This window comes from Sander lucioperca, chromosome 5, assembly GCF_008315115.2.
Source record: "Sander lucioperca isolate FBNREF2018 chromosome 5, SLUC_FBN_1.2, whole genome shotgun sequence".
In the NCBI taxonomy this organism is placed as follows: Eukaryota; Metazoa; Chordata; class Actinopteri; order Perciformes; family Percidae; genus Sander; species Sander lucioperca.
This window is the reverse complement of record NC_050177.1, coordinates 43,696,314-43,723,967: the sequence shown is the minus strand read 5'-3', so window position 1 is coordinate 43,723,967 and position 27,654 is coordinate 43,696,314. Positions and strand designations below refer to the sequence as shown.

General features: G+C 40.1%; 1 protein-coding gene and 1 long non-coding RNA gene across 6 annotated transcripts in view; one reads left to right on the top strand and one right to left on the bottom strand.

Annotated features, from left to right (window-relative positions):
- Positions 1 to 27,654, top strand: part of LOC116038924 (SPRY domain-containing SOCS box protein 4) — a 47,236-nt gene that overhangs the window by 5,270 nt on the left and 14,312 nt on the right. For 3 of the 5 annotated variants that reach the window (XM_031283642.2, XM_031283638.2, XM_036001449.1), the window contains exon 2: positions 14,555 to 14,637. The exons of 1 other annotated variant lie outside the window; for it this stretch is intronic. The gene's annotated coding sequence lies outside the window, so the exon portion shown is untranslated. Of the gene's footprint in view, positions 1 to 14,554; positions 14,638 to 21,402; positions 21,652 to 27,654 lie in introns of those variants that run through there. One more of the 5 variants, XM_036001450.1, reaches the window with a different exon arrangement.
- On the bottom strand, positions 8,896 to 26,052 carry LOC116038926. Its single transcript, XR_004102202.1, has 3 exons — positions 25,918 to 26,052; positions 12,759 to 12,763; positions 8,896 to 8,908 (listed from the first exon to the last, which is right to left on the bottom strand). It is a non-coding gene; the product is annotated as an uncharacterized LOC116038926 (long non-coding RNA).

Sequence of the window (27,654 nt, the reverse complement as noted above, 5' to 3'; positions counted from 1 at the left end):
CAAATCAAGCACTTTATTTCAATGGCTACTTTTCAGGTTTATTGTTTTCTTAAATTATTTAAATGTGTTGACAAAGGACATCTTGTGATGACCTGATTATATCTGTCTTATAATATGTCAGCAAGCAATGCATCATCAAGGCTGTGTTGTAGATGTTGATGAAAGCCTTTTACCCTTGCACAGTTAACCATATGCAGTGCACCCATCCATGCACATTGCACACATAATTTGGGTGATATGAATGTAAGATGATTGCAGAAGTGACACTGAGCTGTGTTTTTGTTTATTTTTAAAGAAATGGCAGAGCAGATTCCGAAAACAAATCCAGTGTGACAGGGTTTACATTTTTATGATGTAAATTGAGGGAGCAAAAGCAGTATCTGCTCCAAATATTGGTTCAAGAAAATCGGCAGCCCGTATCGGTCATCGGCTAAGGCTGATGAAATATAATCTGTATCGGCACTAAAGAAATCCATATCGGTCGATCCCTAGACAGTGGCTATGCTTATAATGTTTTCACTAAATGTACTCAACATAGCAGTAGATTATGCTAGAATTTCTAACCTCAATAGTAGAGGCCGATTTTTTATTTATTTATTTATTTATTTTTGGCCTTTTTTTACATAATCGTCACCGGCCAATATGCCAGTATATCAAGCCGATTAATAGGCATCTGCGGGCAGCCTAGTGTTAAAAACATGAATATGCGACATTTTTTACAGCTTACCCAGACCAGCTGCCTCCAGCCCCTCCCCTCGTGAATTCTTGCGCAGTGTGTCTCGCACAGTCACTTCAGGCTCAGACGCTACCGTTAGTAGTAGCATATTGCTGGTATTCTTGCCTTGGGATTAACTGTACTAATAACACCGTACAAAACACCGCGGCCACACCGCTGTGGAAGCTCCCCGAATATCATTTATCAGAGTCTGGGGTCTCATTTATAAACGTGGCGTACGCACAAAACGGGGCTGAAAATGTGCGTACGCCACTTCCCACGCAAAGGTTGTGATTTATAAAAAACAAACTTGACGGGAGAATGTGAGGTCCTCCACGCAAACTCTGACCCATGCGTACGCACATTTTGGAGATAAAATAAGAATTGGCGACGCAGATGGTGAGGTGGTGAACTGAAGTCAGACTGCAGAAAGTAAATGGGGAAAAACTTCAACTTTAATATTTTCAAGTATTGATATGCCTCGCGCTAGAGGTCGACCGATAGTGGATTTTACCGATAGCTAGGTTGGGCCGTATTTGCCGATAACGGATTAATCGACCGATAGTATTTATAACTTATACAGTTGACAAAATACATACATTGTTTCAAAAAAAAGTCCAGACGCTTTTGCCAATAATCAAAATAATAATGTCATATTTATTGATATTACACCCACAGCAATGCTACACAAGCATGTGTGTTGTCTAAAACAGTTCTCCTACATATTTGGAGTCATCCAGTGCAAAAATAAACATATTGAGCATTATAATTCATATAAAGGACAAACTATTTACATTTCTTCAAAAAATGCCCAAATGTATGCCAAATCTCAAAACAGTGACGCCATTCTTCTCTGTAGAACGGTTTAGAACGGTAACAGACGATCTCTGACCTGGAGGAATCTATCTTTCCCACTATACTCTTTGTTCTTGCTTGGATGCCCATATAAGGCATAATGTGTGACGGACCTGCCTTCCCATTGGTTGAAAACATAAACAAAGGCATCATGGGAGATTCCCTTGTCGGTAACACCTACTGTCTATGGGTAGCACGGAGTTAGCGGCAGAAATGACTGAAAACGTGATGAATTATGGACATCAAGTGGATAATTCTTGGATGTAACGGTTTGGATTTAATGCTCAACAACCCCAAAAAAAGGCACAAGTTCCAGGCTGGATAGAAAATCACCTGTAAAGGCTAGAAAGACACCAAATACACCCCCGTGACGGCTAACTCGTTAGCTTTTAGCTACAGCAATCAGTAAGTCTCTGAACCGTTTGAGGTACGTTAGCCTACTACTAATGTTTAGCGTCATCTCAGCCTCGAAAACAAACATACTGTTGTGCTGTTCTTTCTCTACTAATGCAGCGTCTATTCAACAAATTAATAACTTTATAATGATATGACAAAATGTACTGTATACATACCTTTTTGCTGTCGATGCTTTAAACGCGCATCTGATGTCAGCCTTCTCCGCACACCATGTGCTCTCCATGCAGCGTGCAGTAACACGTGTCGAAAATAAACAACACGAGGCATCAGTGATAGTTTTTATTTCGCCTCTGTAATGCATGATGCCAGCAGACCCTTCTCAGCTCTCGCGTACTGTGTAATGAATGACAGCGCACGCTTCTCAGCCGCTCCAGCAACGGACGCAACCAGGAAAAACTATCAGTATGGATTTTTGCCGATAACGATAGTTCCACCAATCAACTATCGGTGCCGATGAATCGGTCGACCTCTACCTCGCGCACATTTTTTCACTCCATATCATCCACGTTACCATGAAGATTAAATCCAGCAGTGTTATTGTACTTAGTGATACTTGTTCCATAAACACCTTGTAAAATCCACCTCAAATCTTTAATAAAAATGTGTTCTTAATGTTTAATCGGCGCTGTCTCACCGTCACATTGTCCGCTACGGAGCGCAGGAGGATGAGACGGCCCGACTGCATGGATTACAGGATAGCATCAAATACCCTAGCATTTGATAACAGCAGAACACAGTGTAAATAACTAAATATCTCTCTTTAAAACTGTGCATATATCATCAAATGTCAAAGTCTGGAAATACAGTCGTTAAGCTCTTGCGCAATCGTTACACTTAATGTCCTCGTTATCAGTCCGAACTTTAATACTGTTCGTGACAAAACCTGCATGAAGAAAAGTGTGTTTGCCTATTACACTTTCTTTCGTCTTCAAATTGTATCTCGGGGTGGGGGATATCCACTAGTTGATGCTGTGTTGGCAAGGTGTTAACAATCACAAATTGTTGTAAACATATACTGCGGTGAACCCATGCGTAATGCTGCATGATGGCACTGCTGGCCCTGCAGGAGGACTAACCCCCAATGGAAGAATCAGGAGAGAAAAGAGACTTCAGGAACCATGACGATGACTGGCTAATATGCCGATTTAGATTCCCTAAAGCTGAGCTCTTGGATCTATGTACCGAATTGGGTCCAGTAGGGCAACGCGCCGGAACCGTGCCATCCCGGTCCAAATAGGCTACAGGTCCTCGCCACTCTGGGGGAAACCGTCTGTTTCCAGAGGGAAATGGCAGACCGCTAAGTGCTTTTTTTTAATATATTAAAAAAAAAAAAAAAAAATCTTCAACTTTATCACTAAGGCTTGTTTGGATATAATATATAGTTCTGTGAAATCTTATACGTCTGGTATATCAAAGCTGTCCCCTAGTGCCGTAATGCCTGCTGTTTTGGACGTATTTTTAATACATGTAGTTATAGATCAGATCATCTGATTTCTAAAGATCGGCATCGGCCAGAGAAAACCCATGTCGGTCGACCTCTACTCAATAGCAGTATGCTGTGTGTAAAAGTGGGGTAATAAAAACAAATAAACTAACTTGCAGTGATTTAGAGTTCCCATTGGTATGATTTGTCAAATGTAGCCTACTTTTGTTTCTTGCTTCTTTGTAGCACTTTGGCACAGGAGTTTTTCTGTTGCTGGTGTATACAACTTTGTTTGATTTGAAATTTAAATAGTTCTGTATTGGAAAAAAAGAGCACTATGTTTCACACACCAGTTTTACAAAGTGGGTTAGGTAACTGGGGAAGACATGGGGCTTACAGCCACAGTCAGTTGGCCATCACTGTGCTTAACACTAACTTTTTTAACTGGTTGCTGCCTTGGCCTTGCTGAAATTGACAATACGGTTGCCATGTTTTAAACTTTATTTGGAGCAGTTAATTTCTTATGTAACTATACCACACATTTTAATAATGAAACAATGAGATAATGGCTTGCAATATAATTCACCATGCCTCTCAAATAGGGGTGCAATGGATAACAGAACTCACGGATCGGATCACGTTTCTGAGTCACGGAACGGATCAATTTTCGGATCAGCACAAAAAAGGGGGGAATTTAAATGATTATTAAAAATGTAATAACAATAATTACTACTTTCACCAGTAAATTGCTGTTAAAAGAGGAAAAACAGATGAGAAAAGGGTATTTTACAATAACTATGAATGCACTACGAGGTTTACCAGTTTTTAAGTAAACGCAACCTTTAGTCCAGTCCGTGTTGTTTTTCCGACGACAGCAGTGACCAAGTGCTAGTTTGTGTCGTTTAGCTCATAGCTTTAGCGGCAGACTGTTGTACATCCTGCTGTTGGAAACCTCTACAGTGAAATACAGTCACACTACAATGTTTAGCTGTCAGCATTTAAACCGTGTTTAATCCAGCTACTAGCTAACGTTACCAACTGCCAAGTGTAACGTGTTATTGGTGTTTACTAGCGGGACATGCAGCGTTGCTTCTGTAGCCTCTAACGTCTGTTTCAGAGCATCAGGGAGAAGCGCAGACATTTAGGTGGCACCTAAATCCGCGTTGCTATTCCGTCCGGTAGATACTGGGCACCGGTGCCATATTAGCACCAGATTTTAACATACGCCGTTAACATGAACAGAAAATTGCTTTGCCTGTAGCTGTGTTTTCACGGCAAACGTGCGTGTGTGGAAAGCGGTTGGACAACAGCTGAAATGTTGTGTTGCACATAAACGTAGAGTTTAAACTTTACAGAGACATTCAAATAAATTGTTGACTTCTTTTGAAATAAGATTTTCCAGTTTTGTAAGGTTTGATTTGTTTTTAAATATTAAGAAAAACACATATTGAACGGGTGGTTGCCAAAGAGTGCAACCAGAGCCCACAAAATGGTTGCCAATTGACTCAATCTGGTTGCCAAGGGCAACCGTTACTTTCGAGCCCTGCATCAGCTGTAGCCATTATGGTTTGTTCAAGTACAACCTTTGACAGAAAACGTGAGATTGTGCATCACATGGATGCATGCAAAACATTTACAATATAATATATCTCGCTTTTACCCTCATGGTCTGAAGTTGCTGAATTTGTCACTAGTCGCTTTTTAGAAATAAAGTTGCTAACAGGGCCTGAAAACTGGCTAAATCTAGCGAGAAAGTCGCCAATTTGGCAACACAGGTCCACACGTGCAATCCTTTAACAATTTCTGTCATGTTTTGTGTGTATTTAAACAAGCGCAAAGCTATGGATGCTTTCCATGAGTCTGAAAATGTGCACCGTTATTCCCATATTCAAACAATTATCACATCTATTTTTGTGTGGCTCTTATTGCCTCTATTGATAGGACATATTAAGTCAGGAAAGTGGGAGACAGAGGGGGATGACATGCAGCGTCTTGCCCTTTCCTACCTGACATTTTATTCTTTCATTTATCTTTTATCCGTGGATGTATGTAATGTTTTATGGGGTAGGGGGTTATGTATTAAGTATGGTTCTAAGTGATATTTCTTATTATGTGTCATGACCATTATGCTGTGATTGTCTGTTATTCTGTCATGAGCACACAATAACTAACAAATAAGTTGTATGGTGTCATGACCTGGCTCAAAGGTATGACAAAAGGTGGAGAACACACGTTTGCTCAATTAAATCAAATGTATTTAAATAAACAAAGGTAGACGTGCAATCAGTTTATCAGTAATGTGTGTAGTGTTTGGATGTGTGTAGGTGTATCAATTAGAGGTGCAACGATGAATCGATGAATCGATTAGTTGTCAACTATTAAATTAATCGGCAACTATTTTGATAATCGATTAATCGTTGGAGTCATTTTCTTTATTAAAAAAAAATAAGATTTCTCTGATTCCAGCTTGTTAAATGTGAATATCTTCTAGTTTATTCTCTCCTTTGTGACCGTAAACTGAATATCTTTGAGTTTTGGACAAAACAAGACATTTGAGGACATCATCTTTAGGCTTTGGGAAACACTGATCCACATTTTTCACCATGTTTTGACATTTTTATAGATCAAACAACTAATCGATTAATCGAGAAAATAATCAACAGATTAATCGACTATGAAGATAATCGTTAGTTGCACCCCTAGTATCAATGTTAGAACGCAAAAGTACTCAACCAAAAGTGCAAACAAACCAAACAACCTTGAGGAGGGAGAGTGGAAGAGTGACTCCCCAGACACTCCTATTTATGAACGTGAGCAATCAGGTGTCAATCATCAGTCCTTATTAGCCAATCCCAGAACTCGGCAACCAAAGGGACTTAATAGGTCTTGAGGCCTAGGAGCCGTCACATATGGCAATAAACTAATTAAATCTTGAATCTTGGCTTCCGGCGTGAAAGACAATCCTGTGAGTGTGGCTGTTCTGAACCGCTATAACTTAAGCCTGCCAACATGGCTGCACTGTATGTCATAGTTGTTGGATAAGTTGGGCCTTAAGGCCCTCTTTCAGGCAATACATTAAGGTTTAGAATTTTTTTTATAACTGAAGCCATTATAATTTAGAAAGCCAATGAATGGATGTGCTGATAATTTCTTACCATTTATTTGAGTTTAACAGATTCTCACAGCATCTAATTCTGGAATCAGTGTAGTGTGACAATGTGACGGCCTAAACGAGTCTGTCATTTGGACTTTTTATAAGCTCGTGAAATGTGAGGTATTGCTTACTCTTTATACATGCCCAAAACAAACTTTAATCAGATACACTCATTTGCATATTGGCTGTGCCATCGGGCAGTCATTTGCATATAGCTTAGTGGTTGTGTTGGTTGCAGTCAGGGAGAGCTCACCTAAAGCCACAGTTTTATAATGAACCAAAAATATTTTTACATCTCTTGTGTGTTTTGTGCCAATGCTTCCTAAGCTGCCCCGAGTAAACACCAATGAAGAAGAAGCCCCCAACCCGCTGTACGCACTTAGACATGCCATAGAGACATGCACTGGAAATTTCAAGGCTCCATCCAAGACCTTATTATACCTCCCATGTCCGAGACTCACTGGCAACATTGTTTGTGGTAAGTAACGTTAACTTGACAGTTATCCACTAGTCAAGACACTCTTTCATCATTATCAAAACGGATAGCGGTACTGCAGAAGTTATCCTTTATAATTAACGTTAGCCAAGGGACGTGTTAGCTAACAACGCTGTCAGTCTCCTCTTTCCGCTTATGTTGACTGACATCCTGTTGCTTGTCGTGAAAAACAATGTATGTAACGTTTGTAATGTTATATAGTTGGCTAACGTTAGCTAATTAAGGGAAGCTATGCCAATTTTCAACCAGTGTTTGTGTCATTGCAGTGTGGGATGAATGGTGTTTGGCTTCCCTTCACTTCAACATTAACCACATGACAAACTACATAATCTTCTTAACGAAAATAAGAGTTTGCTCCAAATGCACCTTTTTATTTTCATTAATTTAGCTAACTGTATATGTGTACCTTAATTTTCAGGTTAAATCAGACCTTAAAAGGCTGCAAGGAGAGCAGCTGGCTGCCTGCCTGAGGGTCTCCATCACTTGGTCGAGTTCAGAATTTCGGAACTTAACTACAAGAGGGAATTAGAATTGTTCTTCTCAAAGCCCAGCAACATTAAATGTCCAAATTCAGGGTGGAAAGTTTGTCAAATGGGAGGTAGGGAGAGTTAGAATAAATATATATCTTATTGTCCACCAGGACAAGTTGTCTGTTCAACTTCAGACAGTGAGCGGGATTATCTTTTGTCCTGCAAGTGAAGTAAAGTATATTTGTAATTTATTTTCACCATATTACCTGTCAGGTATCTCCAGTAGGAACCCTTTTAATTCAGTAGCTGTTAATGTTGTTGACCTGCTACACTCTGAACAATGGACTGAGATTAAAAATGATGTCTAATAGATTTGTTAGGTTTAAGTGATGCTTTTGACTTCAGCTGCAGATCATCTTGCCTTGGCTGTCTCACAGAACTGTCTAATGGCTTTACTTCAGAATGAGATTTTCACCCTCTGACACCTTTTTTTTAAAAGAAGGAATGCTTAATATCCTTGTTTAAAAACATTAGTAATAAATGTACGAATTGGATGCTCTATATGTAATACGTATTTACAGAGTTGGAACAGAATACATGTTCCAACTCTACCTGTAATAAATAGAAAATAAACTAATTCAACTCAGGTAATCACGTTTGTTTAATTTCTTTTTATTACTCAAATATATATACTATACAAACAATGTGTTTATAGTGAAATCGCTTACAAGAACACAACGTTGCTTACAAGAGCACAGATTCTACATAGATCTAGCCTCTTAATTTTGCTTCCTTTTAAAGTGCACCAGATTGATGCATTTAACTTTTAAAGTGTACAACATTTTCTTCTGGGTGGGCATGCCCCCGGAACCCCTACAGGGTCGGGGGTCCACCATATCCTTCTCACCTTTTTTCTTTTTACCCCTGACCAGTTTGCATGCCTGAGTGAGTCATTTTCAATGTGAGGCGAGCGGGCAGGTAGGGAGGCACGGGCGATCCGTCAAGCGAGCGACGAGCTGTATTGTATTCAACCTTGTGTAAAGAGAGGCTTAAATCGGACCTGGAAGCAGGAAGTTTCCTCTTAAATGTTTTAAACCAGACATCCTGCCTTTTCCTCCTCCCACTCAATGCCTTCTCCTCCTCCTCCTCATCTTTTTTCCTGCCATAACAATCCGCCATGCAAAACAGTGTGCCCAAACCACGGGTTCATTGTGAGGGCAGAGTCCACATACATATAAGGACTGTGACTCATCTCACCTCAGGTGTATATGTTGGTGCAAAAATGCAGTCTTACATGGCACATGCACGTGTCAAATGCTGATACAGAGCCATATGCATACACATTACTTTGTGATATAAAGCATTATTGTTCCAGTATCTCTGCTTGTTTTTTCAGGTGTAGGTGTGCATGGTAAATCTTGTAAGAATTGGATATTGACTTTAAAAAAAAAAAACAATTAGGTAAAAAATGATGATTTGTCCAGTGTATATGTTGCCTCTCACCCAATGTGTGCTGGGATAGGCTCCCTATTTTTTTAAATTTAAAAGTCAAAAAGGCAGCATTGTGCCACCTTGTTGTACTCTTCATCTGATGCGACTTGAACATACTAATGCACAGTTTGCACATAACCAATTTTAATTAAAAATTAAACATTTAACTATCGCTCCACAATTATAAACTCCTTTTAATGCTAATGGTCCAGTAACCTACTGTAATACTGTAAGCTAACGCTATCACCACAAAAAAGTTCATTCAGGCTTTGCAATGATATAACTCGGCGGCCTTGTCATTATATAGAAATAGATCACAGGATTGGTGTGTTTTGGCAACTTCAGTGTGGAAGATTAGCTATTAGCAGCGAGGTTGAGTCTTGATTGGCTATTACTCATAACATCTAGCAAATCAGATGGTGTTGTGGGCGGGACATTATGTCGGACTCTGTGGTGAGTGAAACTGGAGCAGATCGAGAAACGGAGAGCTGTAGCGTAGCCAAAGTTGGGCACTTTTTGGTTATCAATCAATTTAAACGCAGATACAGATTATCTGCAAAATGCCAAACGGCCCGATAATCAGTCAATCCCTACACTACACTGACAAGAATATTTGACTTGTCATATGTGCTCTACTGAAATCCTATTGCTCCACTGATGTTCATAAATAGTTTAAGGTTATGTAGGTCATGTATTCTGTTCAAGCTGTGCATACAAAGTAAAACATGCAAATGCGTGTATTTGTTTGAAGTTTTGGCTTGCAGATTTAATATTGCACCATTAATTACCTAGTTGCTCAGATATGTTGCTGTGCCAAGGTACACTTAACCAACTGTCGCCCATTGCTCTGTTGCAGAGTTCCTCTCCTGAGGTTAGAGGAAAAACTAATATGTCAGTATGTAATATGTGAGGCTGAGTGTTTCTGGGTCGTTGGGAAACGAAAAGGTTAGATCAAAGCAACATAAAAACGGAACAGACACTTTTCACACCAGTGTCTATTTTTTTGCCCCTTTCTTTTTCCAAATTTTGTTAAGCGTTTTTAATTAGAACTCAGTCAAGTGTTTGAGCACAGCAACCCATCCAAGTGCGTGCACACCATGTTAGGCTGTAGCTAATGACTCATTGCCTCAGGGGTAGACGAGGCCACAAGCTCAATAATAGCATATTGAGCTAATTTAGCTGCTGAAGTGACATGGCACTTTTGATCTGCTAACGTGTCTTTCAGTTTAGCTCCATGTCATCAGAACCATCATGTCGCCTACATACAGAGCGTGTCAAGTCAATTTTGAGCATGGCCAGTTACACTGTTAAAATATGCTGCTAATTGGCTGCTGAAATAGGGGAAATATGTGAAGGGATTAGGCAGTTTCTGTGCTTTTAGAGATATAAGACAGAAATTTGTAACTAAGTGTACCGGTGCTCCTTGCACATTTGTCATGCTTTTCTTGGTAGTAGAGAGGGAATCAGTGTGTTTGAGAATGGGGAGCAAGGATGAAGCACTCATCACAGTAAAAAAAGGTGCGTAGGCAGTTCTATACAGGTATGTGTGCCTCTAGATTATATAGCAATTTCTATTTTTCCTTCACAGAGAATAAAGTTAGCTGGTGATTGGTTTTTCAAATGCTAAGTTTGAAGAGTAAAGAAAACAGTAAATTGTTTTTTATTTATTTATTTTTTAATTAATCATTTTTTTCTTTTTCTCATTGCAGCCTTATTTATTAGCTGTCCACTGAACAAAGGGCTGCACATCATGTTGTGAGACGTTTTAGGTTTTCAATTTTAGCAATCTCCAGGCTCGGGTGTAGCTGTGCTTGGTGGGAAGTATGAGGATTTATTTATGGTTTCTTCAGCAGTCAGTTGCATTCGGCATTGGGGTAAAGAAGCACCTTAGGGCTCCAAACAAGGTTATCCATCTTCACACCGCATTGGCACTCTGCACGCATCTTTATTGTACAGTTTAATAGTCTCTCTGATGACCGCTTTTTCCAGTCTAGGCCCATATACAACTCTGACTCAGAAAGTAGAATGTGATTGGTCGCTTGAGACAGTTTTTGGATCGAAATACACAGGGCTGGAAGGAGATAAGGTAGATGAGGCAGAAACGGTTGAGGCTGTATTATCCCAGGGGCCTCCTACTGATAAATGGTTCACCCCCTCTTCCCTGTAACCATCATTAAAACTGTCAAATCATTAAAAGCGGCAGTCCTCCATAATCCCCCCATCCCCCAACACTGAGTGGAGACATCTTCTGTCAGCTCAGTTGGCCTCTTCTTTCCTCTTGTGGAGCATGTTAAATTGCACTCCCAAGTGTTAACTAAATTGGAGTTGTACCCCAGTTACTGTGCACTGATTGTCCTCTTTAATTATCAGTGGATTACAAAATTGCAGTAGAGCAAATGCTAACAAATGTGCTATAATGTAAATTACAGTATAAACATTCCAGCAATGGAGCAGTGATGGCCTGAAGAACAACAACAAAAAAAAACCCTTATAGCTGGATGGGTGTTTGTGACAATGGGGCCGATCTATTTAATCCAATTCCATGTTTATGTACCGGAATATCTAGTATTCGGTACCGATACCAACAAAAGTACATGATACTCTATTCTGAAGGCGATACCACTGACTGACACTGATGTATGTTATGTATGTATGTATGTATGTATGTATGTGAGTGAAAATAATACTTTACATTAAACATGAATTCCTTTATTTAAATATTGGGGGGACAGCGTCATGTCACTCTTCTTTCAACTTTCTGTTATGGTGTGGAGTGGAGGGGGCAAGGAGAGCGTGATTTACAAGAACGTCAGTCTTCTGGACCCCACAGCCTGTTGCTTTGAAGCCTGGCATCACCACGCAGCCAGCGTACCGTACCGTCTTTCATGAGTTCACCCGGAACTCCCAGACAGCAAGCATGTTTAGTTACGTCTGTTTCTCTCTGCCGTTGTTGTTGTTTTTCACAAAGAACCAAGCTGGTTAAAGTTAACTGATGTTATAGAGGTCCGTTAAAACAAGCGCTATCAGAGCACACATTAGGTTGTGATAGACAACGGCAGAGAGAAATAGACTCACTTGCGGTTTGGGAGTTCCAGGTGAAGTCGTGAAAGCGTTCCAGGTGAAGTCAGGCTTTGCCATAGATGTACGGTAAAGCCAGAAGCTGAATGCGGGCAAGCCGTACAGGGAGATGAGGGGCTATTCGCTGTTTTTCCGTGCTGGTCGGTGTTCTTCTTCAGCATTTAGTGGCAGTCTAGAACATTTTTAACGTTATGCGTATATACTGCCCCCGTCGGGTCCGGAAGGATTGCATCCCCCGGTACCTGGAAAAATGAGTACCGGCACGTTTTCAGAATTTTGGTTCTCGTGACATCCCTCATCGTGACCAAAAAAGTCTGATCCGTGCATGCCTACCCTGGAGCAGTTGGAGGTTAAGGGCCTTGAACAATGGCAGCGTGTTCCTGAAAAAGATATCCATACTAAGTTAAGGTACCCTGGTTGAATAAAGGCTGTAACATAAATTAGTGGTGTTTGACCAGAGAAGAACTCCCATTTGATAAGAGTGTATTTCCTCTTTGTTGAAGTGCACATCAGGCTACGGCATAGGGTGCGGCGTAGGGTCCGTATCTACACCTATCTACGTATGTGCATATGGCATAGATTCAGCGCATTCACACACACACAGGAAACCAGGTTACTAGGAGAAATCTATAAATGTTAACTGGGTTTCTATTAATCACAAAACCTGATGAAAGAAACCTTTTCTCATTTACTTGTTTTAGTCTGTCAAAGGCTAAGAATGATTTGAGTTCTTAAATACATAAAAAGGCACTGATTGCTGCTAATCTCTTCTAGTGGCCGAAGTATGGCCAACATTTGAAGACTCAGCAGACAAAATGACTCCACTCCATTGAAGCTACACTTGTTAAGGAAAAGCAGCCAGTGCTTTGAGTGCTTTACGTAACAGACAGAGTTTTAGAGAAGTAAAGTAGTGCTTGACCACAGAGTAATGTTGGCACATAAGCTGCAGCAGTGCTCTCCCCCGTCTGTCAAACGGCTCTCTGGGCTGCTTTGATTCACATTAATGTCCCTACTTGAGAACCCTTATTCATAACTCTAGTACTAACACGCCTTTTGCTACTTGTTAAATTTGTGTGTCTGTGTTTGTGCACCCTACATAATTCTTGCAGCAGTATTTCCCTGGCCTGATCGCCAACTTAAACTACCAATGGCAGACAGGGGACACCACCCCCTGTCCTTTTAATGTTTTGGAATGGTCTTAAAATGTAATGAAAGTTAAGATTGCACAGACTCACCAATATTAAACAGTTCCCCCCCCCACCCCCTATTCCTTCTGTTCTTGTTTTTATTCCTTCCTTTTGTATCTCTTTGTCACTGTCCTCTTATTCTGAACTACTTCAAATTGGCCTGAATTTAAAATGGACCCAACACAACGCAGGTTGTCCCAGACAACATCCACAGGCGGGCTAGCGACACTTAATATGATTATGCAAAACATTATGTCAGAACATTTCCTCAAATTAATGCTCTGCCAACTATTGCTTATAAATAAGGAGCACCTCTTTCTAGGCTGCTGTAAATGTGCCAATATGTAGTGAACCACAAGATAAAACGTGTATGCTATAAGGTTTGTCAAAACTAAAGTCGTTAAATGAAATGAGCCTCCCACCAATGGGCAAGCACCTTCTGCTGTCGCTGCAATCGCTGTCTCTTAGGTCTAATATGTTAATTTAACAGTTTGTTCCACACACCCGGCTTAAGACGCGTGGTAATTAAGCTTTTGAGTCCATAGCACCTAAACTGTGGAATGCCTTGCCGCCACCCTTACGGTCTCTTGTTTCTGTGGATTCTTTTCAAGTAAAATAAAGACAGGAATTTGGTTGACCTGTATGCATCTGGTCTGCACGTTACGTTTTATTGTGTAATTGTTATTGTTCTCATCATATTAGGGCTGCCACCTCTTAGTCGATTAGTCGACTAATCGGTCGTTTTGGTCTTAGTCGACTAAGATTTCTTTAGTTGATGAGTCATTTTTTATGCTTATTCATGCTTAATTACTCATTTCCAAGAAACTTATGAGCACATTTCTGGTAAACACAAGATTTAAAGTGGTGCTTTTGCAGGATTAATTGTGGAGAAAGTCAGTTTTACAGATGGTTAATTAACTACATTTATATTGTGCTTTTCTAGTCTTAACCACCTCTCAAAGAGTACAGCTCTGTCGATTACATCAACTAATCGATTAATCGACAAAATCATATAAGTGTTAGTCGACTAAGAATTTCTTTAGTCGATGACAGCCCTACATCATATATTGAGTTCTTTGTTTTGTACTTTTTAAACATGTGGCTCACGTGGTCACTTCATCTTTGAGGACTTCTTGTATGTTTTATGCCCCTGTTAAGCACTTTGTGACCCATGTCTGTGAAAAGCACTTTATAAATACATTTTACTTGCTTGCTTCTCATCTTTCTTTGCGCCACCCTAATCAAACCTTTGCGTCTTTTCTCAACAGGAAATAACCAGCTTGATAGTGTGACCTGTGACTTGGCAGAGATGCACTTTTATCAGGACGCCTGCATTTGGATGGATTAAGAGGTTAGCTTCCAATCCCACAACCAAGTCTGCGCTTCCACCTTCATCACAAACTTCAGCACTGCCGTCATTGTCTTTGTAGCTGCTTCTGTCTATATTCAAACCTCAGAGCTGGTCAAAGCCATGCATTGTGTTTGATGATATTGGTGGTGTTGGAAGGATGACTGTCACCTCAGCACGTGCCGGTGGTGGAAAGTACATTTACTGAAGTACTGTACTTAAATACAAGTTTGATGTACTTTTTCTACTTGAGTATTTCCAACTTGAGTATTTCCATTTTATACTACTTTAAAGGATAACTACCTTTTTTTTCAACCTGGACCCTATTTTCCTATGTTTTTGTGTCTAAGTGACTGATGGGAACAACAATCTTTGAAGTTGGTCCAGTATTACATTACATTACATTATGGAAAGGATTTCTAAGGAGGTCGATCTTTCTGTTAAAGAGTAAGATCCTTTTTTTTAAACATAAAAACATCTGCAAAATTGCCTTCGCTAAACCCACCAGATTCCATGTAAATAAACTGTAATTTTAGCATCATAAAATACACTTCATTCAAAGTCGACAGAAACCAAATAAAACCATGAAAAGCCGTTTTGTGTCCTCTTTCCACTTTTCCAGCCATCACAACTCTAGTGTTGGTTGATATATAAACACATAATTTACCGATTTACATGTGAAAATATGTTGGCTCTATACACAATAAAAGTATTGTTTTTTTAAATGGAGTCTGGTGGGTTTAGCGCTGGCGACTTCAGAGCTGTTTTTGGTTAAACCGAAAGGTCTCAGAGGTTTTAAAGGTCTGTCTCTGAAGGGATCCTTTCCATAATGTTGTCAGGCACTTAAAATATTAATCTGAGCCATCTGAGTCAGTGGCAAAACAAGCACTTTTGTGAAGGTAAACACTGCTGGACAATTGCCCTATTAACTTACATTGTAGCTTGTTTTGCCACTGCCAACTGCAGCAATCTTGCTTAATACTGGACTCATGTCAAAGATTGTTGTTTCCATCAGTCACTTAGACACAAAAACATAAGAAAATAGGGTCCAGGTTGAAGAAAACGGTAGTTACCCTTTAAGTGTAAGATGTTCCCAACCTTTTTGGCTTGTGAACGCTTGCAAGAAAACTATTTGGGGTCCCTTGTCATGTTTTTGATGTCTGAGTTGTTAGTTCCACCCAATAGACATATACTCTTTAAACTTTTCAGATGGTTTCATTTAAATAACTTCACATTATCCAGTATTTTACAAAAAACAGACTAGAGAGAGAGTCAGAAAAATGAATACAGATTTGTATAGTATAGTGTATATATTTATTTATTTATTTTTTTTCCCCTCTCCCATTAATCATCTCATGACCCTATAGATGACTGTATTGGTTGGAGCCCCCTAAACTTCCTAACTGTATATAAAGCAGTTCAAACTAACTCCACCTCTAGAAGCTACAGGAAGAAAATGCTACTTCATCATTTACAATCTAATATCAAATCTAATCGTATTGTTCTGCAGCAAGATGTCTCCTGTGACAAAGTACTTTTTCTTTTTCCTAAAAGAATATTGTACTGATACTATTTTTGTACTTTTACGTATGTTATGAATGCAGGACTTTAACTTGTAATGGATTACTTTTACAATAATGCATTTGTACTTTAAACATAAGTACGACAAAAATGGCAAATCTTTGAAAATGACAAAGTATCCCAGCGGTGATGGGAAGTGGTTGATGTGAAGACAGCTCTACCTCACGTTCTCTCACCCAGCTGTGGAAACCTGATCAGTCTGGTTTGGGTTTACCTGTAGGAACAGGGAAATTGATCCAAGGCAGCTGCTAAATATTGCAACAGGTCCTAACCCAAACGCAGCTGATATGAACCACGGGCTTAAGAGTTTTGGATAAAGTTTCATCCTTCGAAGGCCTATGTCACTAACCTAATTGCTACAGTACACTTCAGAATTACAATGCAGCGTGACACGGGTGCAGCTGACCCATGTATTTGTGTGAGAATTAAATCTACAGAATCAAGTCTTTACTAAAACTAAATGTAGGTAAAGCATCTGAAATTACAGAAAATATCATAACTTTTAAAAAGCACTATAGTTCTAGGCTAACACTGACAAGCAAACCGCTATCAGCAATTTAGTTTCCTATTCAAATCACCTGCATGTCATTGGACTGTGGGAGGAAACCTGAGTAGTCTGAGAAAATCCGCACAAACACAAGGAGAGCACACACTCCACACAGAAGGGCCCTAATGTGTGGTACGGGAGAAAGTGCTTGGCAACGAAGCCACCCCAGTGTTGAGGTATTAAATAAAACATATTGCCATATGTGAAATGTAAATTTCAACAAGCTCTGACTTGTGTATTTTGGGCTTGCAAGGTGAAAAACTTTGCTTAGTTTACTTGCTGATCACATCTTCACCATGAAAAGATTTCTGTCTTTTCTCCAACACTTGGGAGACATTACCATGGTGGCAGGTTTACCTTTTATGTCTTTGGTGTTTGGATTGCGGTCCTGTGTTTGTGGACACAAGAAAGAACTGGACTCTCAGAGAAGGTTAGCTTTGGCTCCTGCTTTTAACACGTGGTTGCCAACAGATTCTTTTACTGGGTAAACGGCGACATGGAGACGGCAAACTGCTACTCATTCTCAGCTATAGGGCGTGTCTTTGTCTGAGGAGCAGGAAGTCATTTGGACAAATGGGTCTATTATTGACTGGCCCACTACCTTGGCTGACTAGACTTTTCGATCTGCACATTGTAAAGTCATTCATTTACTTAATGGGGGATGAAAGTAGAATGTTTTTAATCATAGTCTAGTTTGTATGTTTTTGTTTAACGGTACTACTGCATGTTTTACTCATTTTCTTAAATATCCACTCTTTCCTGTCTTTTTATTCTTTCCATATATTAATTCTTTGACTCATTTTTATCACCCTACTGCTTTTTCCTTTTTTATATTTCCCAGTCCTTAGTCTGTCCCTGCGATCAACTGCTTTCCTGTTTCTAGGTGTTGCAGTCAATGAGACAACTGAAATGTTTTTTCCTTCTTCTCGTAATGCTCTGTGCCCTTAAATGACTGTACAAACCAACAAACACACAGATGCCTATTGAGTGTGGTTCTGGCCTACTCTTTCTCATCCCTTCTTGAGGGCATTTAACTGTTCTCGTATCAATACACGAGACCACATCAAAACAAGGTAGTCCTGCAGCAAACAGCAGCAGCCTTCAGCGTGAGTCAGTGTAGTTGAATCTGTTATGAATGTGGTGAGTGTGCTTTTTTTCTTGTACAACAAAAGCTCCAGTGTGGTTTTCTTGCTTGAGTTAATTTGAACCAAGTCATATTGAAATATGTATGCAGACTTCAGCATAAAACAATCTTTAGACGGAAGAGTGCAAGCATGCAGAGATAAATGCTGTTGTGCATTTGCCGAAAGGGGTAACAAGTGAGAGGAGGGCTTTCTTGTCTCCCAGGGGAGAAAGAAGAGAGAGAGGGAGAAGCAGCGATACATAGGTAGAGAGCGGGGGAGGTGGTGTCAGAGCCAAGGAGAGAGGAAGAATAAAGGTTTGGGTGGGTTACCTTGTCATGACTGAGCTTATCATACACATGCATCGTAATATCAAAAAAGCCACATTGAATTATTTTGCTGGGCCAAACTTCTGAAATCTAGCCAAAACACAATTTAAAACATTTAAAAATGTTTGATTTTAGGTGACATGGAATAAAGGTTGTTTACTTAAAACTGGTAAACCTAGTGGTGCATTCAAAGTTATTGTAATATACCCTTTTTCCCATTTGTTTTTGTCTTTTAACAGCAATTTACTGGTGAAAGAAGTAATTATTGTTGAAAGTTGTCAGTACATTTTTAATAATCATTTAAATTCCCCCCTTTTTTGTGCTGATCCGAAAATTGATCCGATCCGAACCGTGAGTTTTGTGATTCGTTGAACCCCTATTTGAGAGGGATGGGAAATTATATTGCAAGCCATTATCTCATTGTTTCGTTATTAAAATGTATTAAAATGTGTGGTATAGTTACATAAGAAGTTAATTGCTCCAAATATAGGCAGTTTAAAACATAGCAACCACATTGTCAATTTCGGCAACCATAAGCTGATGCCTGGTTGCTAAAGCGGCAACCACTTCAAAAAGTAAGCGTTAAGCCCTGTAGTAGTAAGGCCATTTTTAGACAGACATTGGCACTATGTGCAAAACCCAGCCAACCTCACTATCTTGCAGTGTGATAGTCATAGATGAGTGATTGCACATAGAAGATGTAAATACGCAAGTGGCGATGCTGAGATCCAGATCCATACTAGATAAACTGTGAGGCAAAGGTGTATCGGCTCAAGTTAAAAAGATTACAATTTATTGAACATGTCCAAATTGCACCAAATTTGACACTGCACATGTCCTTCGTTCCACCAACAATATACCCGCCAAGTGTAAAGTAGATTGGATAAACAGTTCTCGGCATATGCGAAGGACACACACACACACACACACACACACACACACACACACACACACACACACACACAGATATTCCTTGCTTTATAGTTAATTTAGAAATGACAACGAAACTGTCACCTTGCTTGTACAGATGCATGGAGGAAATATTTATTCATAATTCAAATTGAAAGTCCAAAGAGAAATTGAAAGTCCAAAGAGAAAACGAAGCGAGATCAAATTAAAAATATTATTATTTTCACTTTTTTTCTCCGGGTGGTGCGCGCGGTGTGAGGTGCATGTCCGCGCTATTCTCCGACACGTACTCACAACAATCACTCCTGATTGACGGCCTTTTGTACAGTCTGTGTACTTTTTCGTTCATTTGATTTCCGATTTTGAAACGATATCCAAATTTGAAAAATGGGTCATTTTAAACCTTGTTAATATTGATGACAATGTGCTCAAACGGAAAACGTGTGTGAAATAGCAGATGGAAATTATAAAAAAGCAATCGATTCTATAATCTAGATCGGGAGTTTGCCGTAGCAGCAGCAGCAAACAACTGGAAACTTCTTAAAATTTTTGTCTGCTATTTCACCACTAAATTCACTATTGAGACTTTTTTATGCGAGCAATTAACTGTGTAGAGTTTGAATATGGGCAGTTTTACAAACATTGATGGCCAACTGCACATTTTCTCCGATGTTGTCAGAAGCTTCAGTCTGACGGGACAGCCAGCTGGTGGCGGCCGGGATCGCCTCTCTGCCGGCCGGCCAGTGATGCTCACAGACACCGCTGTCAGCTGGAAGTCTCTCAATAGAATCATGGACAAGTTTATTTCCTGAAATATGGCTCGTTTTACGTTTGAACACATTGTCATCAATATTAACAAGGTTTAAAATGACCCATTTTTCAAATTTGGATATCGTTTCAAAATCTGAAATCAAATGAACGAAAAAGTACACAGACTGTACGAAAGGCCGTCAATCAGGAGTGATTGTTGTGAGTATGTGTCGGAGAATAGCGCGGACATGCACCTCACACCGCGCGCACCACCCGGAGAAAAAAGTGAGAGAAATAAAAAAGGAGAGGTCGCAGTTCGGACGATGACTACCCGGTTGAGATTGTGTGTGTGTGTCCTCGAGATCTGACAACACACAAACACACGTAGCAGAGCTACCCACACCCATGTTTGTACTGTTGCTTAATTAAATAAAACATCAAAAGAGAGAAGTTGTCTCCGTCCGTGTTTGAACAGACACACCTGGGGCGAAGTTGGAAACCAGAATCAGCTTTAAATACAGTCCTAATCTAGTCCTCACTAACACGGGCCCAATTATAGTATCTACATGAAAACTTCACTGTTGTTGCATGAAATGTTGTTTGTGTTTAGCCTACATCATCAGTTTCTATCATGTGAAATAAGAGGATAAGCCAGCCTGGTGGCCAAGCTGCAGACAGATGCTCCTCAACAGTGTGCTCCCCAGCAGTCAGCTCCCCCTGCTGTCCATAAGGTGCCTCTGCACCCCTTTCGTTTCAGACCCTCCCACCAGCCTTTGGGCCACGCCTCCTCATTTACATTGACATGTGTCAAGTCCAAATGAAAAGCCAATGTTAAATGTAAATTCAAAAGCCAAATATTAAATCCAAATTAAAAGCCAATGTTAAATTTAAATTCAAAAGCCAAATATTAAATCCAAATGGAAAAGCCAATGTTAAATTTAAATTCAAAAGCCAAATATTAAATCCAAATGGAAAAGCCAAATGGAAAATTAAAAAAAAATATATTTTTAATTTGATCAATGGAAAATTAAAAAGAAAATAATATTTTTAATTTGATCTCGCTTCGTTTTCTCTTTGGACTTTCAATTTGAATTATGAATAAATATTTCCTCCATACAGATGAGCGTACTGTTGTAAAAAAGTGAAACTTAAAACCTTAATCCTTAATACCTTAGTCACCAAAAATCACACGATAGATTTGGGATTTGGAGTTACAAATAATGTTTGACTGCAAAAAAGACTTCTAAAGTGTGTCTGCTTTCTTCAGCACTCTTCCTTGACTGGCCCAATGTATTCTGTCAGGTTCAGCAAAGTGGAAATGAGCTGTTAATCTGCAAATGTGGGTGAACTGTGTGTGTTTGTCCACATTTCTTTCCACCGTCTTCTGCAGGCGCACAGTCAGTGCATCTGTGGGTGGTACTGTACGGCTTGGGAAACATTTTGAGCGTGCTCCACACTGAACCCTCCCCTTCTCCTTCCCTCAATCTTTGCCTCTCTTTCCTCCTCCCTCCAGCAGCTGTTTTCCTTCCTTAGCTGGGAAATGGAGTCAGGCTGTTTTTCCCCATCCTCGCGTCACAAGCAGGAACTCACAGACTTACCGACACCAACACACACACTCTTTTTGTCTGTCTCGGCCCTGTCCCACACTCGTCTGGCTGTTGACTGCGTACGGACCTCATTTTGGACTTAAGACTGAGAAGCAAGTATTCCCTCTCTCTACTTGGCTGCTGTGATTGCGTGTTAACATTGCTGTGTGACTATTCTGAGAAATGCTTTCATGGTAAGATGCCTCTTCTCTTCTCACAGGCAACTTAAGTCTCTTGACCACTTGTTGGCGCGTCTTTCAGTTTGATAATTCTCTCGGGTTTCTCGTCTCTCTAAGACTGTTGTTGGACTTATCCCACGCAGAGAGTTTTCAAACGTCTTTATGGCTGTGCTACAGCATTCTCGGGGTGTCCGCATGTCCCAGAAAAATCTTGGCATGAATTTAAAAAATAATAAAATGATCACAGCTGTAGCATGTCTCAAAAGGATTTCAATGTGGCATTTGTTTCTTTTTGTGTTGAAAAGGTTTAGGTTTTTAATGGAGCTCTGAGTGTAAGAGATGTACTGTATTTCAAGTTTGAAATGTTCCAATGTTATGCTTATTGATAAAAGAAAGTAGCTTGTTAATTCAGCTGAAGTCCACTTTAACGTCCGCTTGTTACATCTAGTTAAATGTTTAGGTCTACATGTAAAAAGGCAGAACTGTGTTGAATTTTCCAGCCAGCTACCCTGTGTTTTCCAGCATGGATATAGCTGCCAGCACCGTACCTTCAGTGTAGTGTCACACATGTGAGTGACTGAGAGGTGGGAGAGTGACACATGATTGAAGACTTTCTGGATTGTGTTACAGTGCTGCTACACTAGGCGAGTTCAGTCGTGACTCATAATTACGCTTGACATAACCTGGGACACTGAGCTGATTAGGTGTAAGGCTGATATGAGTGATACAATACTCAGTGAAGAGTAGATAAAATACTTGAATACGCACTATCACAGGTCTGTAGTTTGGGCTGCATTTAAACCTGCTCATTTAATTATTTTTCTGAAGGTCGGTATAGACCCTTTGCAAACACGTGACCACGACCACCTGACGACGCCATGACGGACGGCGGAAGCACAGGGTAAACCGTAGTAGACGAGCGGAAAGATTCATAGTTTCAATCAGTTTGAAATACATAACACTAAATAAACTGTATTTATGGCTTTATGGCTTCTTCTATTGAACAAGTTGTCGTGCCGTTATCGGTCGAGGTAGGGCATCTGGTAGGTGCTCACAAAGAGCAGTATTTGGAGAAGTTGGAGATAGCAGGATTGGATACCGACCCTTAATTCTTCCTCCCTCCGTTTTCACGGACCTCATTTAAATCACAGAGTCTGCCTGACTGTAGTCCACACGATCTGTACCACTATGTGGTAAACGGGGTATCCTCATATACTGGTGCTGATCTCAAACTTTTAAAAGTCTGGATGCTTACCAGTTATTTGTAGCTGGCTAGGTTACAGGTACGCAATGCTACGCTAACGGCGGGGGGAGGTACCTCATAATGGCAAAGATAAGACATCAATCTATTTATCTAGTTTATTTTGTATTAACATCTATTCTTTACTTAAGTAAAGATTTATATAACACGTAGCCCATATTTTTTAGAGGACATGGTCGGTCGTGGCTACCCTCATACCGTTGTTCACTGGGTGTGCCAATGCAACTCCTAATGGATGCCTGAACACATCCCAACTCTGGGAAGTACAGTCATTAATTATCTATCACACGTTAATCCATGCAGTAAATCACGGAGTGTACCAGACTGTAAATAGCTGTTCTATTATTTGCCTTTAACCACTTAGTCATTATATCCACATTATGATGGTTATTTATCTAAAATCTAAATGTGGACGATATTTTGTGAAAGCACCAATTGTCAACCTTACAATATCGTTGCAATATCGACATTGAGGTGTTTGGTTAAAAATATTGTGATATTTGATTTTCTCCATATCGCCCAGCCCTACTCTGCATGCTTGTGTTGGCGAGGATTACTCTGCAGATTGTGAATGTGAGAACACAAACGAAAACATACGAGTTTAGCTTGCTGTCCGTCTACAGCATAGCTCTTCCACCGTCCATCATGGCGTTCATAATTCGCGCGAGTGGAGCGCGACGTCACGTGCAAAGGGTCTATAGCTTACAGAAAAATATCAAATGTCAGGGTAACAAATGGCACCAGGGTTCTTTTCAGTCTTCAAAGTTAACATCTTTTGGTACTGAGCATAGTAATGTGCCCAGCCATTGCTTACCTCTGTCTGCTTTAGATCTCCCAAAATCTCACCAATTTCACTGGGTCTAACAAACTGTTGGTGGCAATTTGAGCCAGAATGTAAAATAGTAATTTTAGAGTCATGCCAGATGGTGTGATTAAAGATAAAATATTTTTCCATGTTTATCTCACGATTAGGGTTCTTATAACATCAGTCACCATTCTCAACCTAGTCCTATATTTTTATCCAAGACAAAATGAATGTTCTTTTGCGTTATAACTCCTATGTTGTTTATTTTGACTTCATCGATGAAGTCAACAAACCTTCCTGTCTGTCTCCATGCGGCGCGCTTACAGACAGCCGAGGGAAGTCTCGGAGAGACGAGCAGACCTAACTTTGACGCGCAACAGTCTGCAGCTTAAGAAAAAGTTCGAGACACCATGGCCACTGCCGAAGTCGAAGATATGTGAGAAACTGGAATATCTGTTTGCTTCTAAGAAGTCACCATTGAGGCAAAAAACTTTCTTCCTGTGAGTTGTGTACTTCATGGTGCGTTAAGGTGCACTTCATAGACTCGAGAGACTTGGTATTTTAGTAGCTATTCTTTTTGTTGTTTGACAGTTTGTTCTCATTGACTGATTTTTATCAACAAGTATTTTTCTGTGAAATAACATAAGATTGTTAGAGCTGGCAACCAGCGCGTGACGCTGGGGGTGGGAAAAGTTTATTTAAATATGGCCTAATTTGGTTCAGCTGTGTTGCCATGTACTGTACTGAGGTTTTTAGGAAATCAAAAGAATGTAGGGTTTTCACAGCTGTTTATTGTGAAAATTCCTTTCCTCCTTGATACCCTTTCTTCCATAAGAAATTAGTACATTTGTAGTGTATTCCTTTCTGCAGCAGATGAAAGTGCTGGAATGGTACTGGCTTGCCCATTGTTAGTTCATTGCACAATTGTTAACCAGCATGTCACAATATCAGGGTAAAAAAAGAACTTCCTTTTACAGAATACAATGTTTTTTGTTTTTGTCTGTCGATGTTGGAGATAACAGGCTCAGTCAGTTACCGTCAGCTGTGTGTGAGGATCGGCTCTGAACAGAAGGTCACAGGCGGTACTGACGGTCAAGCACTGGGGTCAAGTTGATTTTTGTTTTGTTTTTTTTTGGGGATTAGATTAGATTTGACAGGACATCTAGGTGAGAAAGGGGAGAGAGGGGGAAGACATGCAGGAAATCGTCACAGGTTGGACTCGAACCCTGGACCTCTGCGTCGAGGCATAAACCTCTCAGTATATGTGCGCCTGCTCTACCCACTGAGCCAACCTGACCACGGTCAAGTTGATTTTGAAGTTTTGATATTCACCAGCTGGAAGTGCCTTTTTGATGACAGCAGCTCCATGTGGATGCCATCAAATATCCCCAAAGGGTTTTTATGGAGAGTCTGACAAGAGCACTTCTGTGCCTCTCTGTCTTGCTCTCCAAAACACCCTCTGGCCAGAATCCCTAATCGCTGAGGCAGCCAGGATGTAGCCGAACATTTTTTGAACTGGATACTGTTTTATAGGCTGTGCGGGACAGACTAGCTGATCATAACGTATTTTTTTTCCTTGATTAAACCCAATCATTTCTATTGAAGTACTGCTGATGTTTTAACCCTGCAGGATACTCGTGCAGACAAGTGTGAAACATCCAATTTCATCATTGAAACTATTGTGTGTGTTGGTGTGCTACCAACCACTATCACCGCTATGACAAGGCTAATACACAAACACATAAAAACTAACACATAATAGTGTAAAAATAGACTATGACGCAGACCTAATGCGCTAATGATACACAACACCAGATTGACTGACTACAAGTTCAAAAGTGTGTGCGATCCAGGCTTGGCAGCTGTGGTTGATTTGTATATGTCACTGTATGTATTAGAGATTAATTGGTCACTGAATCTGGAAGGCTATCTAAAACATGACAGATTTCTTTCTCTTTCTCGTCACATTTTCCCTCTCCGCCCCTCCTGATTTCCATAAATCATCTCCTAATTGTTTGGCACGGTGTTTCCCCACTGTCGAGTAATGCTTGAGGAATTGCAAGCAAATTGTGTGTGCATGAGCAGTAAGAGCTTTTATTTTATGTATCCTGCCCTAACACATTTACAAATGTCAACTCAATGGTCGAGAGCCACTGTGATTACAATCTTTTGACAACATTGTGAGATAAATATCACTCATTTGTAGGCCTGTCACGGTAACAAGTTTTGCTGGACAATAAATTGTCCCAGAAATTATTGCGATAAACGATAATATTGTCGTTCCGAGACCATTTTCATTTAATATATAATGATAATGGCATAATAATGCAGGTACACCTTTTCAAAGATCAATACACTTTTATTTCTAAAGAATATTTAACACTGGAACTGGAAGACATTTTAAATATCCACAATATGTCTTTGATCTCCTTTTAGTATGTCGTCTTTCATGCTGTTGTACAGTTGTGGAATTGCCGTTTGTGACACGTATGTTCTCCCAGGTAATTCATACTGGCTGTCAAATGTTTGCAGCATTCCTCGAGTGTTATGCGATAGACTACAGACTCTGTACTACATTTAACAATTATTTAACACTAAATATTAAATTTAAATAACTTATAATTAATAAATTCAATTTATCTATATGGCTATCTGCCACATGGCGAGTAAATGTACCAAAATAGTTCTGTTTTTCAGGCTTCATTTTGGCGAAGGTGCAGCTTCTGCTCCTGTGCAGGTCGGAGCTTCGTGGACACACACACACACAAAAACAAACAAACAAACACTGGCGCAATTCTGACACATTTTCCGCACTCCGTGTCCGCGGACAGCTGTAGGCTTGTACCGTTAACGTTCTGTGCATTGTTGGACACATGCAGCCACTTTCCTGAAACCGCTTGCAAGACTGACAAGTCCACAGCAGCGTGTATGTCCGAGCCTGTCTCCACCGCCTCCACCTGCAGGTTGCCAACTATGGTTTGGAATGAAAGGGAGAAAACAGGATGCAGAGTAACACAGCGGATATCGCTCATATACTTTTTTTTTTTTTTTTTTTTTGACGGCGCCTTAACTGCAAAGTGCTGCGGGAAACCCTGCTCCAACTCTCAACTAGCGTTTTGTGTCTCTCTCTCCGCCAGGAGTCCCGCCCCCACAAAGACCATGCGACTGACAAGAGGGTTCACTCCTCGTTACGCTAAGGAACTGAGAGTGGTCCTCCAGTCTCTTTGGGAGAGAGAGAGACAAGGAAAACAAACATGCATGCAAATGGAAATTATCGCGGCCGAAAAAATTATCAAGCTCATTTTTTTTATCGTGCGATTAATTGATTTATTGACTATCGTGACAGGCCTACTCATTTGTCCTGAAATGACTTCATGTGTCATGTCTGGTATAAATTAATTAATATTGGAAATATAGATCTTGTGACTTTTCATGGATTGTGGTCATGAAATGTCATGAGAGAGTGTTCTGTAAATTACTTTGTTTGCCAGCAAGTGTGTGAGTCGTTGGTCTTGTGTGTTGGTGCCCATTTATCACATATATTATTTCTGGATTTTGCGTCTCCTTTTACCTCCACAATTCATACCGTATTTATTTTGTGACATTTAAACAGACACTGGACACAAAACTATAATGTGTGAAAAATAATAATAATGGCAAAAATAATGCATCCCTTTGGTCAGTTCAGAAAATTTGGCAGATGAGATTCCATTATGTGTGTGATTCAAGTTTCCCCTGGTGGGTCAGGACCATTTACTGTTCTGTACTTTCCCTGAAAGAGTCATGTGGAGTCTTTTCCTGAGAAACTATAGGGGAAGGAGGGAAACATTTGAGGGAGTGATATAGGAGAGAGTGTTAGAGAGAGGACAAGGAGGAATGTCAGTACAGCACATTTGGGACAGTGTCTCTTGACTTGGTTTTGGATGTTGCTTAGGAAGCTGTAAAAGCTCAG